Genomic DNA, 19,776 nt, shown 5'->3' with positions numbered 1-19,776 from the left:
TGTAGGAGGTTGTTTATCCCCAGGTGGAGTACTTTACATTTCTCAATGTTGAACTTCATTTGGTTCCAACTCACCAAACTTGCCAGCCTGTCTAGATCCACATGTATTTGTACCCTATCTTCAAGCATGACCACACTTCCCCATAACTTGGTGTTGTCTGTGAACTTGGCCAGTGAGCTCTTCACTGCCACATCCAAATCATTGATAAAGTTGTTGAAAAGTACTTGATCAAGCACTGATCCCTATGGGACACAGCTGCCCACTTCTTACCAGGACAACACAGATCTGTTCATTAGGACTCTGAGTTTTACCCCACAGCCAGTTTCCTACCCACCTAACTGTCTTACAGTTAATCCCACAATCCTCCAATTTTCTCATGAGAACATCATGGGTTACCAGATCAAAGGCTTTTTGGAAGTCAAAGTATACGTGGAGTGAGACAGAACTTACAGCATGAAGGGCTGACAGGGCTGCAGCTGCAGCCCAGAAAGGAAGGAAAATACCCACCCATATTCCAGAGCAGCATCTCACTCAGGATTGTTGGAGGGAGGCCGCTCAAAGATATTTATGGCCCTGGAGAGGGGCGGGGGGGGGTCAGTTCCCTGCAGGCCACAGGGAGAGGGGAGCGGCTGAGCATCTTGGCAGGCAGAGCATGCCTGAGGAAAGTAGTGGGAGTGACCCTGAGGCAGGTGGAGGCCTGCAAACAAGTGGCTAGTGGTAATCTCCACAATGGAGCTGCAGCTGGGGATCTGGAGCGAGGGAGTCCACAAGGCCTGAGAGAATCTCCAGACTGGAGTTTTTCCAACAGAGGACCCGGAGGAGAGCCTGAAGGAAAAAAATCTACAGTCACAATACAGCCTTCCTGCACAGGGGGGAAACCCCAAAGAGACTGTGAATGTTCATAGGGGTGCAGGGCAGGCTAGCACACGGCAAAGAATAGAATAAGGGATTGTTTGCCTGAATTATGGTGATTGGGAGGTTGAGCACCTGATCACAAGAAAAGGGGACATTGCCAGAGCCTGAAAAGAAAGCTGAGAAGCAGCTGGAGTTTTCTGTGATTTCTTTTTGCTGGGTTTTTGTTTGGTTTTTTTGAGCACAGACTAAGACCAGCCCCTGGAATGGTGTACCCCGAAGAAGCACTAGAACACCCTGGGGTAGGGGCAAATAAGGTTACAATAGGCAGTACTGCAACCTGGCTGCGGAAGAATATCGTAAAACACCATCTGGAGAGGCTAGGTTGGGGTAAAGAGGAGGTTTGGAGCCCCAAAGAAGACACAGGGATCAAGACCAGGCAGGATCCCTGTGGGCATTGCCTCCTGGGAATATATATGTCATCAAAGTCATGGCAGGTAAGAAAACGTAAGATCCAATTCCTGGCAGACCTAGTGATCCAGAGCCGAACTCTACCCTGTCGCCACCTATAGGCAGATGAGCGCAGGGCAGTACTAGCAAGCCCTATAATACCTACAGATGTCACAGTACACAACATCAGCCTCTTCTCCCTTATCCAGGTGGCAAGTTATCTGATCATAAAAGGAGATGAGGTTGGTAAGACAAGACCTGCCTGCAATGAAGCTATGCTGGCTGTCATTCAGAATCCTACCTTCTGTAAACCTATTGCACATAGGCTTCTGTGGCAGGGCACTGTGTGTGCCTGCCACTTTAAGGCCCTGAAGCTGGCAGCCACCAGGTGCCTAATGAGGGCAGCCATTTTAGGTTCAGGGCTGCCCATATAAACAGGGCAGTTTAGCTGCAAGGGGCCAGGCAGCAACACTACTTGGCCAGAGAGTTGCTGAGTTCCATTTGGAGGTAAGGGAAGAGCTGTGGGGGATGGTAGGAGGCTCCTGGTCCTGGGTACACTCTAAAACTGCACCCTGCCAGGAGTGGATGGCCTGGTGGGGCTCCTGGTGGTGTGGGAGCCCCCAGGAAATGCCAGGCTAGTGATCACCCTGGTGAAAGGCAGGTTGGGGTGCCTTAACCCCTAACTCTCACCTTCAGGTGGGTCATGTTCCATCGGAGGCAGTCATTGGGGTGCAGTTCCATCGCATTGGGTGCAAGCCCTGAGGAGTAGGGAGCCAGGGCCAGATATGGCTGAGGCCGCCTGAACCCTGTAGGGGTTCAAGAACCCAAGATGGAGAGTTGGAGGCTGGGGGGGGGGCTGAAGCCACCTGAGCCTACCCAAGGAGGGAAGCCCCAAGACCATGAGTAGAGGGGGCGGTGAAGAGGAGCCCCAGTGAGTAGGAGGCAGAAATCTGGTGGCTGTGCTGAGGTGCCCCAGTGTGAGGGGCTGTGATGCGAGGCCCCAGTGTGAGCGGGCCATGATGAGAACTGAGGGGGCAGCATGATAAACCCCCCATGTGAGGGGCAGAGATGTGGAGCCCAGTGAGGGAAGAACAGGGGTCGGCCAGAGAGTGAGAGAGCTGAGTCCTGACCCCTGTGAGTCCTCCACTGTGGGGAGGCAGAGGGTGCATCAAAAATAATATTTGAAGTAACACCACAACCTGCTTCCCCGGGGGGAGTGAGAGTCCTCTGTGAGACCCTGAGTCACCGGTCGTGGTGTGAGGTATCCCATCTCCCCAGGCCCATGAAGGAGGACCCAGAGAGGGGAAACCTGGGAAAAGAGTACGGGTCATACTGCAAGGCTTGTCAGAGTTTCCCCTGACTGGCCCAGGTGGGGGCCAGGACCAGAAGAGTTAGGGGGCCCACCGAGAGGGCTAGGACCTGGGGCCTGGGCCAGGAGGCCTGGGCTCAAGAGCCAGGAGCCTGGGGTCCCAACTGGCCTGGGGTTGGGCCAATGCTAGAGGAGCCAAAGGTCCTAGTGAGGGGACCACAATTAAAGGGGACTCAGTGGCAGGGAGATCTATGGCCCGGTATTGTGCCAGCAGAGTCTGCCTGAAGGGAGGAACCCAGGTGGGGTCCTACAGTAAGATTCTGGGGCCCATCATGTGGGACTGGGAATATGAGAACATCATGGTGTCATCTGGGCCCAAACGGTGGACCCCAGGAGGGAGTGAGGGGCTGGAGACTCTGACTGATCGAGAGCGTACCCTTGACTGGCCCATGCTGGGGCCAGGGCCAGACCAGTCAAAAGGGCCAGGGGCCCACCGCAAGGGATGCCCTAGAGCCGAGGACAAGGGGTTCTGACTGGCGTAGGGGTGGGCCAGGGCTGGTAGCTGAAGGTCCCAGGAGGGGACCATGCATGAGAGGGAAAAATAGTTTTGAGGAACGATATACTGTATGAAGGCAGATGAGGCCACCTGATGAAAGGACTCTAGGTTGGAGTTCAATTAGGAAGATATTGGGGCCCAGTGTGGGGCTAGTGATGACAAGAACACCTAGATGCCATCTGCAAGGCTTGAGCTACAATGTAGGGGAGGAATGGAGTCACAGAAAACACCCCTGGCAGCAGGGCAGAAAATGGGCAGCCTCCCGCTTAATTACATCTATTAATTAAGATCAAGCTTTGGCTGGTGAGAAGGCTTGCAGTTGGCTCAGAAACAGGGGCGCAGCCCCCCTGTTACAGCTCCTTAAGATTTTTTTCAGAATTTTCCTTGGGATAGAAGTTAAGCTAATTGGTCTATAGTTACCCAGGTCCTCCCTCTTCCCCTTCTTGGAGGTAGATACAACATTGGCCCTCTTCCAGTCCTCCAGGACCTCTCTGGAGTACCATGAGTTTTGGAAGAGTTTTGCCAGGAGCTCTGTGATGAGTTCACCCAGCTCCTTCAGCACTCTTGGATGGAGTTCATCTGGTCCTGCTGACTTATATATTTCTAATTTATTTAATTGATTGTACACCAGTTCTACAACAATAGTAGGGAGGCAGTCATTCCTGCCCTGTTCATTCTGTACCCTATCTGGCATGATTTTCCCCTTGGCCCAGTGATATAATGAGGCAAAGTAGTCATTCAGGAGTTCAGTTTTTCTCCTGAATGCTGGTAACCAGCTGTCCTGAGTTGTTGAGCAATGGCCCCACACATTTGTCTTCCACCCATTCCCTACATACCTAAAGAAAGATTTCTTTTTGTCCTTGATTCCCATTGCTATTCTAAGTTCAGTCAACACCTTAGCCTTTCAATTTGTTCCTTACAAGTGTGCACTGTTGTTGTATAGTCCTCCTTGGGGCCTGTCCCCAGCTCCCATTGTTGGTATGCCTCTTTCTTCTTTCTTAGGAGAACCATGATTTTCCTGTTTAGCCAAGAGGGATTCCAAGCCCTTCTGGTACCTTTCCTCCATATCAGCATGGATTTCCTTTGTGCTTCAAGGATCATGTCCTTAAGGCATGATCACCCTTCATGCACTCCTTTTTGCCTTTGGTCCCTGGTCCCACGGAGATACCCTTACTAGTGACCTGAGCTTGTTGAAATTTGCATTTTTCAAGTCCAAGACTTGAACCTTGCTATCAGATTTGTCTGCCTTGTGATTGACAATGAACATGATGGTTTCATGGTTGCTGTCACCCAGGCAACCCTCTATATTTAAGCTGGTCACCACATCATCTCCTTTGGCCAGGACCAAGTTTAGGACAGCATTACCTCTGGTTAGCCCATGCACCTCCTGATCCAGGAAGAGCTCTTTGATGCAGGTCAGGAAGGAATGTGATGGGTTTGACTTGGCCAAGTGTTCCTCCCAACAGATGTCTTGATAATTAAAGTCATCCAAGATGACCATGTCCTATGCACATGTGGCCTGTGCCATTTCTCAGGGAAACTCTAGATCAAGTTCCTCCCCCTGGTTTAGTAGCCTGTAGCATACACCTACAGTCAGGTCTCTTTCTCTACCCCCTCCCCACCAGCTTGACTCAGAGGGTTTCAAGCAGTTCTTTGGAATTGATGTCAGCCTCCAAGGAGGTGTACTGCTTCTTAACATAGAGAGCTACACCTCCACCTTTATTCCCTATCCGGTCCCTTCTATGCAGGGCATAGCCTTCTATGGCTACAGTCCAATTATGTGAGGAGTCCCACCAGGTCTCCATAATTGCTACTAGGTTATAATGCCCACCAGAGACCAAGAGGGCTAGCTCCTCCTGATTGTTCCCCATGCTCCCACCATTAGTGTACAGGCACCTGAATCCTCCTATTGAGACCCTCGGCTTCCTGTCATGCTGAAGGAGAACTGCTCCCTCAGCTCCCACAAGAGTGGCTCTCCTAGTGTCCCTATCTACAGAGATTTCTTGTATGTCAGTCCCCAGGCAAGAACCAGTCAATATTTCCCTATCCCCCAGCAAATTTAGTTTAAAGCCTTATCTAGAAGATTGGCCATCCTGGCCAAGAACAGGGCTTACCTCTCCACATCAGGTGGATTCCATCTATTCCCAGAAGTCATGTTCTAGGTCTTAAAGTCATATTGAACACTCTGGAACATCAGGAGAGCTAAGCACAAATTACTTGGAAACTAGGAACTAACACATTGAATCTTCCACAGCAAATTTAGGGGTACAAGGGTAATGTGCAGATCTAGGTACAGTATGTTTTTACAGATTCAGAAGTTCTCGGATGGTGAATCTTGCTCTTTCTGCTCAGGGTTAGATCAAACTTTGGATCAGGAAGGAATTTTCTCCCGGATCAGATTGGCTTGGAATCTGGGAGGAATGTGGCTGGGAATTGTGTAGTATGGTGTCCTTTTCTTTTGAGCCAACCAGTTCCCTGCTATTGCAATAGCAAAGCAGTGTTATACTGCAGCGTGCTTTTTACTGCATGCCTTGTAGTTGTGAAGGTTTGTAGTGGTGATTTGGGGGATTCCTTGGATAAAAAGTTGCCTGAAAAGCAGGGGATTTAACTTAGTCCTATGTTCCTGTGTTACCTAAAACAGAAGGTCAGATTTTAAGGAAAGGGGGAATGAGGATAGTGGCAGACAAGTGTGGAGTTCCATTAACTTGTTGACTTTGTAGGTCTCATCCACATCAAAAAGATGGTTGTTAGAACAGGGAAAACACCTTTTCTCATTTGCTGTAGGATGCAGACCAATGGCCTGAAGTTGCAGCAAAATAGGTTTAGAATGGATATCAGGAAAAACTTCTTCACTGTTGGAACAGTGAGGCAATGGAATATACTGCCTAGAGATTTCCATCATTGGGTGTCTTGAAGAAGAATTTGGGCAGACATTGATCAGGGGTAATCTAGGAGGTTGGTGGATAAAGGGTCTGGCCTCTCCATTCAAGGTCAAACCAGTTGGGGTCAGGAAGGAATCTTACCCCATGGTCAGATTCCTGGTATAGATTGTGGGGGCTTTTGCCTTCTTCTGTATTGTTCCCACTACAGAAGAAGGCATGCCCTCTTCCTTGTGTCTCAAGCATATTTTAAGAACCCTTGCAACAGCTGGACACTGGCTGCCATTGTCCCCATGCTTTACCTGTGGCATTTTAGGGTGATACACCTTGTTGTTTGACAGGATTGACTGCATAGTTTGGCTAGACAAAGGCTTTATAAAGTGTACAGGAATGATCCTGCCTCCAGCAGGAGGCTGGACTAAATGACCTCCAGAGGTCCCTTGCAGCCCTTCTTTTCTGTTATTCTATGATTCCATGAGCCTATGATTCTAATCTATAATCTGAGAGTTAGTTCTGGAATAGTTTATGAACCACTATTCATTTTATTTAAACAAATGTTAGTCTTGCCACTTAATACACTACTGGGAGGTACCTTGCTATATTGAGTTGAAATGAGTAGAACTAATACAGTGGCTGGGCATGTGTGGGGCCTGGGGAGGCAGAACTGATACAGGGTTGGATGCTAGGCAGGAACTTGACACATATAGGGGCTGGGACCACAACAGGAATGTATATAAAAACAGTAATTTTACATAACCTAAGAAATGGGTTTTTTCATACTAAATATCATGAAAACATTTCAGTAGACTTTTTTTATTATTTCAAAAACAACTTATTAGGCTGGTTGAAAACCTGAAATTGAAAATTACTAGACATTAACTATAAGATTGTGGAACTAACTGATTCATAGTTAAAGGGCAGGGACACACATAACAACTGAATTATTCCCAAATGTCACTGCTTAAGAACTGATTCACAATTGTGTGGGGAAAAAATAAACAATGAAATAATCAACAACACATGCCACCATAACAACCTCTCCCTATCAGAGAGAAAGGCCATAGAATCTCTAAGATCTAACCACCAAATAGTAATAAAACCAGCAGATAAAGTAGGAGCCATTGATGTCTTTAACCATGAAGACTACATAAAAGAAACCAACAGACAATTCTCTGACACTACCTACTACAAATAACTACAGAAAGATCCTACTTCCATTTTCACCTTGAAACTCAAAACTACTATCAAATCATTTTATTAGAAGAGAAAAAACTACAAACCATAATACCCTGAGTATCTAATCCAGGGACTGTTTACATGCTCCCTAAAATCCACAGACAAGGGAACCCTGGCAGACCTATCATTTCCAACCATGGAACCCCAACTGAGGAAATATCAGGTTTCATCAAATCAATCCTAAAACTGCTTGTCACCCAAAGAGTGAGTTTCATGCAACACACTACAGACTTTCTATGAAAACTTAAAAACATAGACCACCTTCCCAGCAACACCCTCCTAAGCACCATGGATGTTACCATCTTATATACCAACATCCCACACTAAGATGGCATCCAAGCATGCCCTATATACCTACAAGAGCAAGATGACAACTCAGAGTACAGACTTAAAGATATTACTGACCTTATACTTTTCATCCTCACACACAACAACTTCACTTTTAATAACCAATACTTTCTCCAGACCATGGGCACAGCTATGGGCACCAAAATGGCCCCACAGTATGCCAACTTTTTTATGAGCCACCTGGAAGAAGAACTTCTCAATAAATGCACCATCAAACCCTTGCTATAGTTAAGATATATCAATTACATCTTCATCCTTTGGACTAAAAACCTGCAATCTTTGATTGAGTTCCATCAGAAATTCAACAATCACCACCCCTCCATCTGACTATCTCTCGAATATTTGAACACCAACACCTCCTTTTTAGACATGATGATCACTATCCAGAATGGTAAAATACAGACCATGTTATACAAGAAACCCACAGGCCAACATACCTATCTGCACAGAACCAGCAATCACCCTAAACACACCAAGAAAGCTGTAATATACAGCCAAGCCCTCCAGTACCACCAAATTTGCACTGAGGAGAACACCCATGATTGCCACCTCACAAATCTCAAAAAGGCTTTCACTCAACAAGGAAACTCCTCCAGAGAGAGAGATCACGTTTGAAAGATCCACCTGGATACCACGTAAAGAATTGCTGCAGTACAGAAGGAAACCCCCCATGAATCTCACACCACTGTTATGACATATCACCCCTCCCTCAAACCTATACAGAAAATCCTCAAGCAATTGCAACTCATACTAGAAGACCCCTTTCTTAAAAAGATCCTCCCAAGCCCCCCTCCTAGCCTTCAAACAAGCACCAAACCTCACTAACCTCATCACCAAAAGCAAACTTCCTACTGCCTAAAACACACCAAATAGATCCAGAACATGCCAGCACAAGAAATGTAAAACCTGCCAACATATCTCCACCACCCTGGCAGTTACTACACCCCACAACAGAACCATCAGTATTCCTGGATCTTAAAGCAGCACCTCTAGAAATGTAATGCATCTCATCCAACGCACCAAATGCCTCAATGGAAAATATGTACAACTGCACACCAGAATGAACGCACACCAGAAATCTATCAAAGACAAGAATACCCAATTACCTGTGGGGACACAATTCTCACAAGAAAACCATCTCTCTCCAATCTCTCCATTGTAATACTCAAAGGGGATTTACAAAACACTTTTCACAGATGAACCTATGAACTTCACTTCAACAACCTCCTGAGTAAAAATCATGGACTAAATATAGACATTGGATTTATGACACATTATAACTTGCCTGACATCTGACTCCTCAGGTACCTCTCCACTACTTACCAGCTATATTCATTCCCCTCTCCCCCCACTGCCTCCAGCCTGTCTCTCATGCACTGACTCCTCAATTTACATCTTCACTGACTGGCTTTCTTGCATGCTTATCAGCCTCTGACTTCTTTACTATTCATTCCCTTCTAAGAAGAGCACACACCAACTGCAGATGCTTCCTGACCCTGACAGAGAATAGTTATACCCAAAAGCTTGCTAAGAATATTTTTTCCAATTGAGTTGGTTTACTAAAACATATCAGATTTACCCAAACAACTTTGCTTTTTTTAGAAAGATAGCTCTGATTGAATAAGCAGTGCAAAGGAGCCCATTGATTAAAACTGTCAACAAAAGGTGAGGGGAAGGGGCATTAGAGTTCTGGCTGTGTACCAGAAAGGCCAGTTGTAGCAGTGCAAGGTATGGGGGAGAGGAAGGGAGGGCAGGAGGGAGGGTGTGAGGAATGATGGAGTGTGTATTGCCTGGAGGACCCAAGTCACAGAACATTTGGCATCCATATGTAACATTGAACATGTTCACTACAAACCATTTCAGAAGAGCACTTGATTTTTCAAATACACATTTGAATCATTCCAGGCAGCTTTAAACCAGTTTAACAAGCTTGTATGTCTGCCCACCTCAGGGTTCAACTGCATTTAATTGGGTCTAAGTGTTAAGGGAATCCATACCCAAAATATTATTGTGTGTTTATTGAACTATCCAAAATATAGTACAAGATGTATTGGAAGAGCATTCATGATGAAAAACGTATTAGGAGACAGATCCTCATTTGCTACAAATCACTATAGCTTGCTCATGTTTATTAACCTAATTCCTTATGTAACATCATAGATGTGTACAGTGCGCTAGAAACATGAGGAAATGTTTTATTAGATTTGTATCCTGCTCTATCCAAAAGACTCAAAGTGTCTTACAATAAACAAACAACTCCCAGAGAAGATTCTCCAAACAACAATGCAAAACCCAAGATCTCCAACTCCTCAACCTTCCTTCAACCACTGGCTTTCTCCCTAAATCCCCACACAAAAGCAAACTTGCCTGCCAGTCCCAGCCATACTTCCAAAATGCCACTCACATCCATTTACAAGAAACCCTTCTTTTGCTGTATCCCACACTCCTCTCCTGCACATTCCTACCACCCTGCCTCAACCCCAGGGGAGATCTCTCCACCCTCCTCTCCAATCCTACACACTCTCTCCTGCAGAAAGGCTGCAACTGTCATCCCCATCTACCCACTCCCAAAAATACACACCTACATCTTCCTTCATCCTTCCCCCAACAAACACACCACTAAACTCCAAATTCTATTAGTAATTTTCAAGAAAATCCAGTAGGTGATGGGTTGAGCAGGAAAAGGAAAATCATGGCTGCAGGCTTTAATGTGGCCCTTGTATGGTACACTCACATAGAATGCCAAGAATAACCCCCATGTCCCAGTTGTTATCAGGCAATTAAGTGACATATAAAAGATAATGAGAACGTTGTCATCTGTGGCAGGGATCAGAAAGGCAGTTTTAACTTCAGGATATCATATATTAATATACTGTTGAAGTAGATTTAATGGGAGTTCTTTCAAAAAAGCCACAGGTGAAAGAGATGGAAGACAAACAGAAAGCTAAAAGAAACCATGCGCAAGTGTTGATAGGTGAAGTCAGGCTCTAGATTTTGGCCACAGAACAATTCACCTTCTAGTCACATGTTTTCAGTTAAGACCCTAGCTCTGGTCAAGGAGTTAGGAATAAGATATGTGATGGCGTGGACTGGCTAGCTCCTAGTGAGGAAAGGATTAAAAGCTTTGCTGGGATGCATTGACTCAGCTCAGGATGCCTTGCAGCCAATTCCAGGTCTCCAGGAGGGGTAAAGAAAAGGGAAGGCTGACTCAGAGGGGAGCGGATTCTCAGTGCTGACTGAGGCTGGCTCCAGATCAGATGTCCTCTGAGGAAGGAGTCCTGTGGACTCCCAGATCATTGTGGGAACCTGGGTAGATTGCAGAGTGAGGACTAGAGAGTTGCCCCAATGCCTCATTATATTTTGTTGGAGAATGCAGGCAATTTAGCCATCATAACCCACTGTTACAAGAGGATTTGGATAGGGCAGGGGTAGAAGCAGATCCCTTCTAGCCCACACCATGGAGATGGAAGCACTGCTGAAATGGATGGCTATCCAGCAGAAACTAATCAAGGACTTAGTGGTTCATAACCACAAGCAGCAACAGCAGCAGCAGTTGGTGCAGCGAATTGTGCCTTATTGCAACCACCTGCACTAACAGCATCCCATGGACCAGCTATCACAAGCCACAGCGTTCCCATCTGGCTGACCAAGATGGGACCAGCCAATGACCCCAAGGCAATTTTACAGACATTTGAGAAGGTATAACCTGCCACACAGTGGCCTCCAGAGCAATGGACTGTGATCCTGGCTCCTTATCTGTTGTGAGGTGGCCCAGCTGGCCTACTGGGGTCTTGATACTGAGATGGCTCACACTTACAAAGATGTTAAAGCTGCTGGGACAGGTTCACACTCACCATACAGACTGTTGGGTGTGCCCTGCCACCTTGGGCTATCACACCTGAGACTATTCACCCACCATGATTTGTTGTTCACTGGTACACTGTTGCTCAGTCGTTCCTTTAGAAGCTCACGAGCAATTCTATTTGGTGCATTTTCTATGGGGCTCCTCCTCCCCTATACACCACCCCTTTCCTCCTAGGTGTTATGATTGATCCTGACAATGCCATGGCATGATGACAGGGCTTCTTATCCCATGCTTGGGCCTGGCAAGAAGGGATGCTGCAGGGTTCTCGCCTCTGTTCTGTAGCTTTCAAAAATCCCACCACAGCCAAAAATTTAACCTCAATAGCTTGGACTGGGTGGTGAATAGGGCACTGTTTCCCCCACACCTCTGAGAGTGGATGGATTGGGTGCCTGGTGCACTCTTTGCTCACCCCCCACTTCAGGCCCAATTCTCTTCCTATCAAGCCAGCTTCCTGTTATGGGTTCTTCCTGTCTGGTCACTGGCCCAGGTACGCCACTGCCTTGTGGTGGTCACTGCTGCACTGGTATGGGACCTGCCTCTCTGCCAGTCCTCAATCAGCACACTTTGAGCTTGTGGAGGTTCTAGAAAAGTGTGTGGGATCTGTGGGGCTCCACACTGGGGATCCCCCTCATTTAGTGCCCACAGGATCCACTGGGCTGCCCTCTCCCCACCCCACCTGATCTGTGGGTTCCCATGCATTCTTCAGTCTGTGGTGGTGAGTGGGCTCATGTCCATGCTCATTGGCTGTGTTGAGTGGGTTGACATCCACTCCAGTCCTCTTGGCTCTGTGGGTGAAGGAGCCCTCCTGGGATTTCCTGGGTCTTTCAGCCCTAGGGAACATAGCCTCCAGTCAGCAGTCAAGAGTATATCCAGGTTTTTACTGTCTGCCTCCACCACAGGACATGCCCTCAGGGGAAGCACCAGGCCTCTTCCAGCAACACAGAGTGTGTCTGGCTGCTTTCTACCCCTGCCTTGGCCTCTGGACCCATTTTAGTCATGTTGTGTCTGGGCCATGGGTTGTGGCACTAAGGTAAGCCAGGAGGGGGCCTGTCACAGCCAACTGTAACAAGGAGCCCATTACCCTATTACAAGGAACCATGCAAGGAAACTTACCAGAGGCTGCATGACCGGCTGTGGAGATAACATAATTTCCGCTGGTGCTGGGAGTATCTGCAGCACTGGATAGTGGCATTTTTTTTAAAGTATCAATTGACTAAGCTCCTATAAGAGGAGTTGTACTTGTTCAGTGTGTTTCACCAGAAGGGGAGAGGAGCCAGAGTCAGAGCCGGAGCCTGAGGGAAACTTCAGTGGCAGAGCCATTTCATGCGGAGGCATGAAAACGGAGCAGGCAGTGTACCTGCAGAAAGCAACTGTCAGGTAGTTTGCTGCACTGAAAGAGAAGTTCAGTGGAGACCCTGCAGAGCAGGTACCCACATTTCATTAAAGACTTTTGTTGACAATTACTGCGCATGGATGTTTCCTTTAGAACTGATTATGAAATTGTGCCTGGCTGTAAGTCAGATCTCTCCAGATGAAGAGAGAGTAAATTAAAAGCCGGCAGCTGTCCAATTAATAGGTTGATTTACAAGTCCTTTCTTTAATAAGACAGAGAGAATGAGCAAGAACCCTAGTTCTTCCTGAAGGTTTCACCTGAATGCACAGGGATGTCATCCGGAGAGGGAGGTTTTGCCAGTCTTACCCAGTTGCAGTGCTCCCAAGGGAAAAAGACAGAGTCACTTTGGTATTAATCAGGATCAGAAGCTACCCTCCTGCATACTAATTTTAACTCCTAGCAAAGTCATGGCAGGTGAGAACAAACACTAGGAGGAAGAGCTTTGCCAAAGTATTGATTGATCCAGGACATCCACTCACACAAACGTATTAGATGCCCTTGACATTTCAGAGGAGACATTCAGGCAGCACATTCACAAGGAGTGCTACCTGCCTAGAGGCCAACCCTATCTCTTTGCCCAGTGGCTAGGGTGTTGGTGATGGCTCAAGCCAAGTGACAAAACAAGGAATCAGGTGGCAAAGGTAATTCTCCTGGAGCAGTTCATTAGAATATTGCCCCTTGAGGGTGGGAGCTAGGTATTGTGGCATCAGCCTAAAGTGATGGTGGAGGCTGTTTGCCTGATGGAGCAATACCTGGCAGTAGAACCTTCCAGAAGGCCTACGGCAGAGGAGACCCAGACACCATGAGACCTTCCCCAAAGGCAGGCAGCCAGAGAAGGCGAGGTACATGGAAAGAGCCAACTGAAGTCATGCCCATAGCCAGGGTGAAGGATCCTCAGTCTAGGGGACCAGGGCCTCCACTGGTCTCAGATGGGCTCAAGACTGACCATACATGGAATGCAATGACTCCCAAATCTGGATGGCTGATCCCCAGGCTTGAGCTGCCCAGCCTGAAAAACTGAGAGTCTTGATTATGGTGCCTGGCACTAAGGGCATGACCTTGGTGGATTTGGGGTGTGCCCAAACAATTACTAGAAAGTCTCTACTCTCAGAACCTAGGGAGCTATTGGATGTGGGGGCCAACCCATCATGGCCCACTTTGAATTACAGGGGTAGAAGTTCTGCACGTTCTGGGGAAACAGGACCCATCTGGTTTCAAAACCCTACTGGCAGGACATCATGGCATACTCTGTCTCTAGCAAGGAAAAATGCTTTTTAGCCAAAATTATTACCTTCCTTTGGGCTTATCGTCTCCTTATCTGACTCCTGGCTGCCTGTCAAAGATGACAGCGTATAACTCAAGGGTGGGCCACTGCCCACCAGGGCAGTAGGACTCCAGGGGTCAGGAGCCAACAGTAGGACTCAGGGGAAGCCAGGGCAGGACTCAGCCAGCAAGGCCAGTAACCCGGCCAAGGCCCCTGACCCTGCCCTCCCATTCCCTCCCCCACCCCCACAGAAGCCCTGTGCCTAGCAGAACCTTCTGGCCTGGGACCCTGGGGCTCTTCCCACCTCCCTCTGCTGGAGAAGGAAACTCAGATAAGAATGTGGGGGCAGGGAGGCAGGGGAGGACCAGCAGGTAATCACCCCAGTCCTCAGAGCTGGGCCATGCTGGCCAGCTCTTGCTGAGTCCTGCAGTCATGCCATGCAGCCAGGGGAACCCATGGTGCTGGAGCAGCAAGCAGCGGGCAGAAAAGCAGGGAAATGGCAGCTACAGGTTGAAGGGAGTAGGGAGTGCACAGGAGTGAGCAACAGCACATGGCAGTGCAGCTGCCTGTGGTGTCCCAGGGCCAGCACTGGTGAGGCCCAGAGCAAGGGGCAGCAGGAGCCCGGGGTCCAGCACCAGCTGTGCTAGGGACCCTGTGCTTCTGCTCCTGCCACTCTGCTCTGGGCCCACTGGCGCTAGCCCCAGGACACCAGCAAGGGACCCATGCTCCCACTCAGCTGTCACTGTGCTCCCATATGCCCACTTGCTGCCACTCCCCCATACCTGTAGCTGCCATTTCCCTGCTTTCCTGCTCACTGCTGGATGGTCCAGCACCATGTGGCTCCCAGCTGCATCACCAGACCATGGGAGCATGGGGCCTGTGCCAGTACCCCAGAGCCAGGACAGGAGGGTGTGTGTGTGTGCATGTGTGTGTGTATGTGGGTGTGTGTGTGTGCGGGGAGTTGCAGGGAGGGAGGGGACAGAGTGTGTGGGTGTGTGGGTATGTTTGTAGGGTGTCCCACATGCACCTCCCACCATACACATGCACCCACACCCCCTCACACTGCCATACATGCAGACCTCTACACCCACACCCCCTCACACACAGCCCCCATGCTCCCCACCACACCATATCCCCCCACAAAATGCTCCCACCCACACCCCACATACACCTCCCCTACACCTCACAATGCCTTCCCCCACACACCCACAGTCTTCCACAAACCTATACCCACCCCCATGCTCTCCACCCCCCCACAATATACAAGAGTAAGACTTCATTTTAAGTTATTGTGCAATCACCTCTACGTACACTACACAAACAAATGTAAATCAGGACAAAATATTTTTTTAAATCAAATTAATGAATGTTGTAGATGTTTGCTTTTTAGAATATAATTTGGTATTTTTCTGGTTCTGAGATGGCAAAACCCTTTGCTGAAAGGTGTAGGGCAAGGGGAGAGACTTCTGGGGGCAGGGGGGAGGCGGGACTTCCAGTCTGGTGAGGCCCTCAAAGCTTGCCAAAATTCAGAAAGCGGCACTGCACCCAAAATAATTGCCCACCCCTGGCTAATTGGCTACCTGTGTTTAGTATTCTCACTTCTGAATCACAAGATGGTGACCAGGGGGTGGTGGGTACCTGTCAAGGGGAACACAGCTGTAGTGGTGAGAATTCTACCTGCCCAGAACTAGTTGTTCCTTTTGAGGACTGCTGTAACAGTGTATCCCAACTATGGAAACCTTAAAACGTAACAGGAGATCATAACTCCCATTTAGAAAAGGTGAGTACATTTGTAGGCCTTTTCCTTGCAACGTGCTTGAAACCATGACAGTGGTAAACTCGCTCCAAAGGCAGAAACTTTATCCCTGGCTTTCTCTAAAGTTCATGGCTTGTTCTTCATCTCCTCTATGACTGCCAAGAGCTACACATCTCTTGATCTTACAGAAGACCTCAGGTCCATCAATGGCTTTGAGAGCTGGGTGCCTTTAGGATTATACCATCTCCCTCCTTCTGCCATACAGCCATTGCAAACTGGTGGCTTAAGAGCAGTAGAGGCAGCAAGGGTCAGACTGGACTCAGCATAAAATGGGGAGCAGGTAAATAGTCCCATTTCTGACAGTGACTCACCTTGTGATTTAGCCAAGCCATTTCACTTTTCTGCTTGTTTTAATCATAGAGAAGTAGGGCTGAAAGGGACGTCCATAGATTATCTAATCCAACCTTCTGCCTGAGGTAGGATTGTCCTTACCCAAACCATCCCATTAAAATCCATTATCTAACCTCTTAGTAAAAATGCAGTCCAACCTGATACAACATCAGAACTAATAAATGGCAGCGTTCTGTTTTGACCAGCCTTTCAATGTTTCAATGGAATAACGTTCCATTTTGAATTTTTTATTTATTTGAAACAGCTGTTCTATTCCATTCCGTCAAAACAGTTTTGCCATTTCGAACCAGTTTCAACATTTTGTCCATAGGATATAATGGGGAAGGATGAAACAGCCTATAACTTTGTCATTTCTGGCCTGATTTGGATTAAACTTGCAGAAATGGTAACTCCTTCAGAGGGCATAAAGTCTGCCAAAATTCAAGGAGATAGTTGTAAGGGAGTTGGGGAAACTGCACCCCAAAATCTTGAAAGCAAAACTTGTGTCACATGTATGTGTTAAGCCAGAGTGAGGTCAAAACTGGAGGCGTGCTAGCTCCTGCTGAGGCCACAAAGCCGTCCAAGTTTCACAGAGATAGGTGCAGGGGGTTCAAGGAAACTGTACCCATAATTCTTGAAAGCAAAACTCAAGTCACATGTATGTGTTAAGCCACAGTGGGGTCAAAATTGCAGACCTGCTAGTCCCTGCTGAGGCCACAAAGCCTGCCAAGTTTCAAGGAGACAGGTGCAGAGCTTTGGGGGAAACTGCACCTCAAGCTGCAGACAAGCAAAACTTATGACATGGGTGACACTGTGTATTAAAGCACAGCAGGGTGAAACCTGCAGGCCTGCTGGCCCCTGCTGAGGCCACAAAGCCTACCAGCTGTCAAGGAGATAGGTGCTAGGGTTTTGGGTTCTGGAGCCCTGCACCCCTAGCAGCTGAAAGGCAAAATTCATGTCACAGGTGCTTGCAGGACTGTGTCTGTCTTGGGTCACAGAGGGGTGAAAACTGCAGGCCTGCTAGGCTCTGCTACAGCCACAAAGCCTGCCAGCTGTTAAGGAGATAGGTGCAGGGGGGTTCTGGGGCCCTGCACCCCTAGCTGCTGACAGGCAAAACTCATGACATGGGTGCTTGTGCAACTGTTGCCTCTCAACAGGCAGCAGGACTGAAGATCCCCCATCACTTGTCACCACAAACCTAGGGGTAATAATTGACCGCAGTATGAACATAAGCACACAGTGCGATGCTGTAGTCAGCAGGGCCAACAATACCCTGGCATATATCAATTGATCCCTGTGTTCCCTGAACCCTCTAGCTCCCTATGACCATATGGTCAGAATGCTGCCTCATTCATACATAAGAAATGACATACTGGGTCAGGCCAAAGGTCCCTTCAGCCCCATGTCCTGTTTCCAGCAGAGTCATGTAGCAGATGCCTTGGAAGACTATAAGAAGCAAGACCTGTGTAAAGTGACCCATTCCCAGTCAGACCCTCTGAGTCACCAACAAGTATAGGTTTATGGCTGTACCGAGCCAGGGGTGACATTCCCAACTGCTGAATTTAATTACCCCGGTTGAACATCTATTTGTCAAAATTTCCATTCATTTGTCTAATCTCTTTTTGAACCTGTTTATATTATTGACCTCCACCATGTCCCGTGGCCATGAGTTCTATATGTTCATTATGTGCTATGTAAGAAAGCATTCCTTTTTTTGTTTTAACTCACTACCTCATGATTTTATCTGATGCCCCCCGTTCTTGTATAATAAGGCATAGTAAATAATAGTTCCCTATTCCCTTTTCCCATGCTACTTATGATTGTATAGAACTCTTTCATATCCCCTTTCAATCATCTCTTTTCCAAGAAGCATTCCAGTGATTTGTTTCTCCTCATATGAAAGCTGTTCAGTACCACTGCTCACCTCTGTAGCCCTTCTCTGTACCTTTTCTTGTTCTTCTATACCCTTTCTAAAGTGGGGTGACCAGAAATATACAATGTAATTGAGATGTAGGCAGGCCATGGATTTACATAGTGTTTAATGTTGTTTTCTGTTCTGCTGTCAAGTACTGTTCCAATAATTCCTAACATTCTAGTTGCCCTTTTGCCTACCACTGCAGACTGAGTTGATGTTTCTTGAGAACTCTACGTAATGACTCTAAGATAGCCCCCCTGGGCACATCTATATGAGACACTACGTTTCTGTAGTGATGAGCTATGGTGACATATTTCATTGCTACAGCAATGTAGTATAGGTGGGCACTAACCATGATGCTGCCATTACTGCTCAGTAGGGTCAGAAATGACCCGTGCATCTCTGGAACTGCACAGTACCAACTGCACAGTGGGTCACACATGTAGATGCATCCCCTCAGTGGTAACAGTTAATTCCGAAGCCATTGTTATAAATACAATAGTTGCGGGGGGCGTTCCTCTATGTGCACTACTTTTCTTTATTGAATTTCATCTGTCATTTTCATTCAGGTTTCTGAGATCTTTCTGTTGTACTTCTCACTCAGCCTTGCATTTAACTGCCTGAAATAATTTTGTATCTGGAAACTTGTCTCCTTCACTGTTTGCTCCATTTTCCAAATGACTTGTGAATGGGTTAAACATCACAGATTCCTACAGAGATCCCTGGGGGATTACCATTCATTTTCCTCTATGGTGAAAATTGACCACTAAGCCTTGTTTGTTTCTTGTCTTTTTACCAGTTTTTTACTCATGAGGAGACCTCTCCTCTCATCCCAGCATAGCTAAGATTATTTAAGAATCTTTGGGAAAGAATCTTGTTAAAAGATTTTTGAAAATCTGGGTATACTGTAGCGACTGGGTCTCCTTTGTCCACATGCTCGGGGACACCCTCAAACAACTCCAGCAACTGATAATACATAATTTCCCTTCACAAAAGCTGTGTTGACTCTTCCTCAGGATATCATATTTATCCATGTGATTATCAATTCAATTTCTTATTAGCGATTGTGCCAATTTTCTGGGAATGGCAGTACACTCAGTACTGTCTCTTTCTCTAAGCATGCAATCAGACTGGACTTAGGCCAATTCCACCTTCCAGGGATGATCAGTCTTGCAGCATAATGCTTGTACTTGGACACAATCCTTCTTCTCCTGACTTGTGGACCATAATGAAGCCTAGTTATGCTTGATGACAATGACTGAGCCAAGTTGATGGAGTGTTTTGAAGTAGGTTGGCCTACTGGGTCATGAAAAAGCAGAAATAGTATTGTTGTCCTGCTTCAGGCACTACCTCATTATGAATCAACCCTGCATACCCAGCCCCAAGCAGACAAAACCCAACAAAACAAGACACAACACTGGGTTTCATATAATCAAACTGCTCAATAAATGTATCACATTTTCTTTGCTTTCCTTCTTATATCTAGCTTAAAGAGAAAAGCTGTCAAACTCCAGCTTGTGGGTGAATGTTTCAGGCTCAAAGTTTAACCTAAGATGTGCCTAT

General features: G+C 47.2%; 1 protein-coding gene and 1 pseudogene across 4 annotated transcripts in view; one reads left to right on the top strand and one right to left on the bottom strand.

The window, feature by feature from the left end:
• The window catches only part of TBX15 (T-box transcription factor 15), a 252,746-nt gene that overhangs the window by 19,751 nt on the left and 213,219 nt on the right, over positions 1 to 19,776 (bottom strand). The window lies entirely within an intron of this gene.
• LOC149873957 (uncharacterized) overlaps positions 7,364 to 19,776 on the top strand; it is a 33,202-nt pseudogene continuing 20,789 nt past the window's right edge.

Source organism: Crocodylus siamensis, chromosome 1 (genome assembly GCF_052110815.1).
Source record: "Crocodylus siamensis isolate JL-2025a chromosome 1, ASM5211081v1, whole genome shotgun sequence".
NCBI lineage: Eukaryota > Metazoa > Chordata > Crocodylia > Crocodylidae > Crocodylus > Crocodylus siamensis.
Note: the sequence above shows the minus strand (reverse complement) of the source record. Positions and strands in the feature narration are given on the sequence as shown.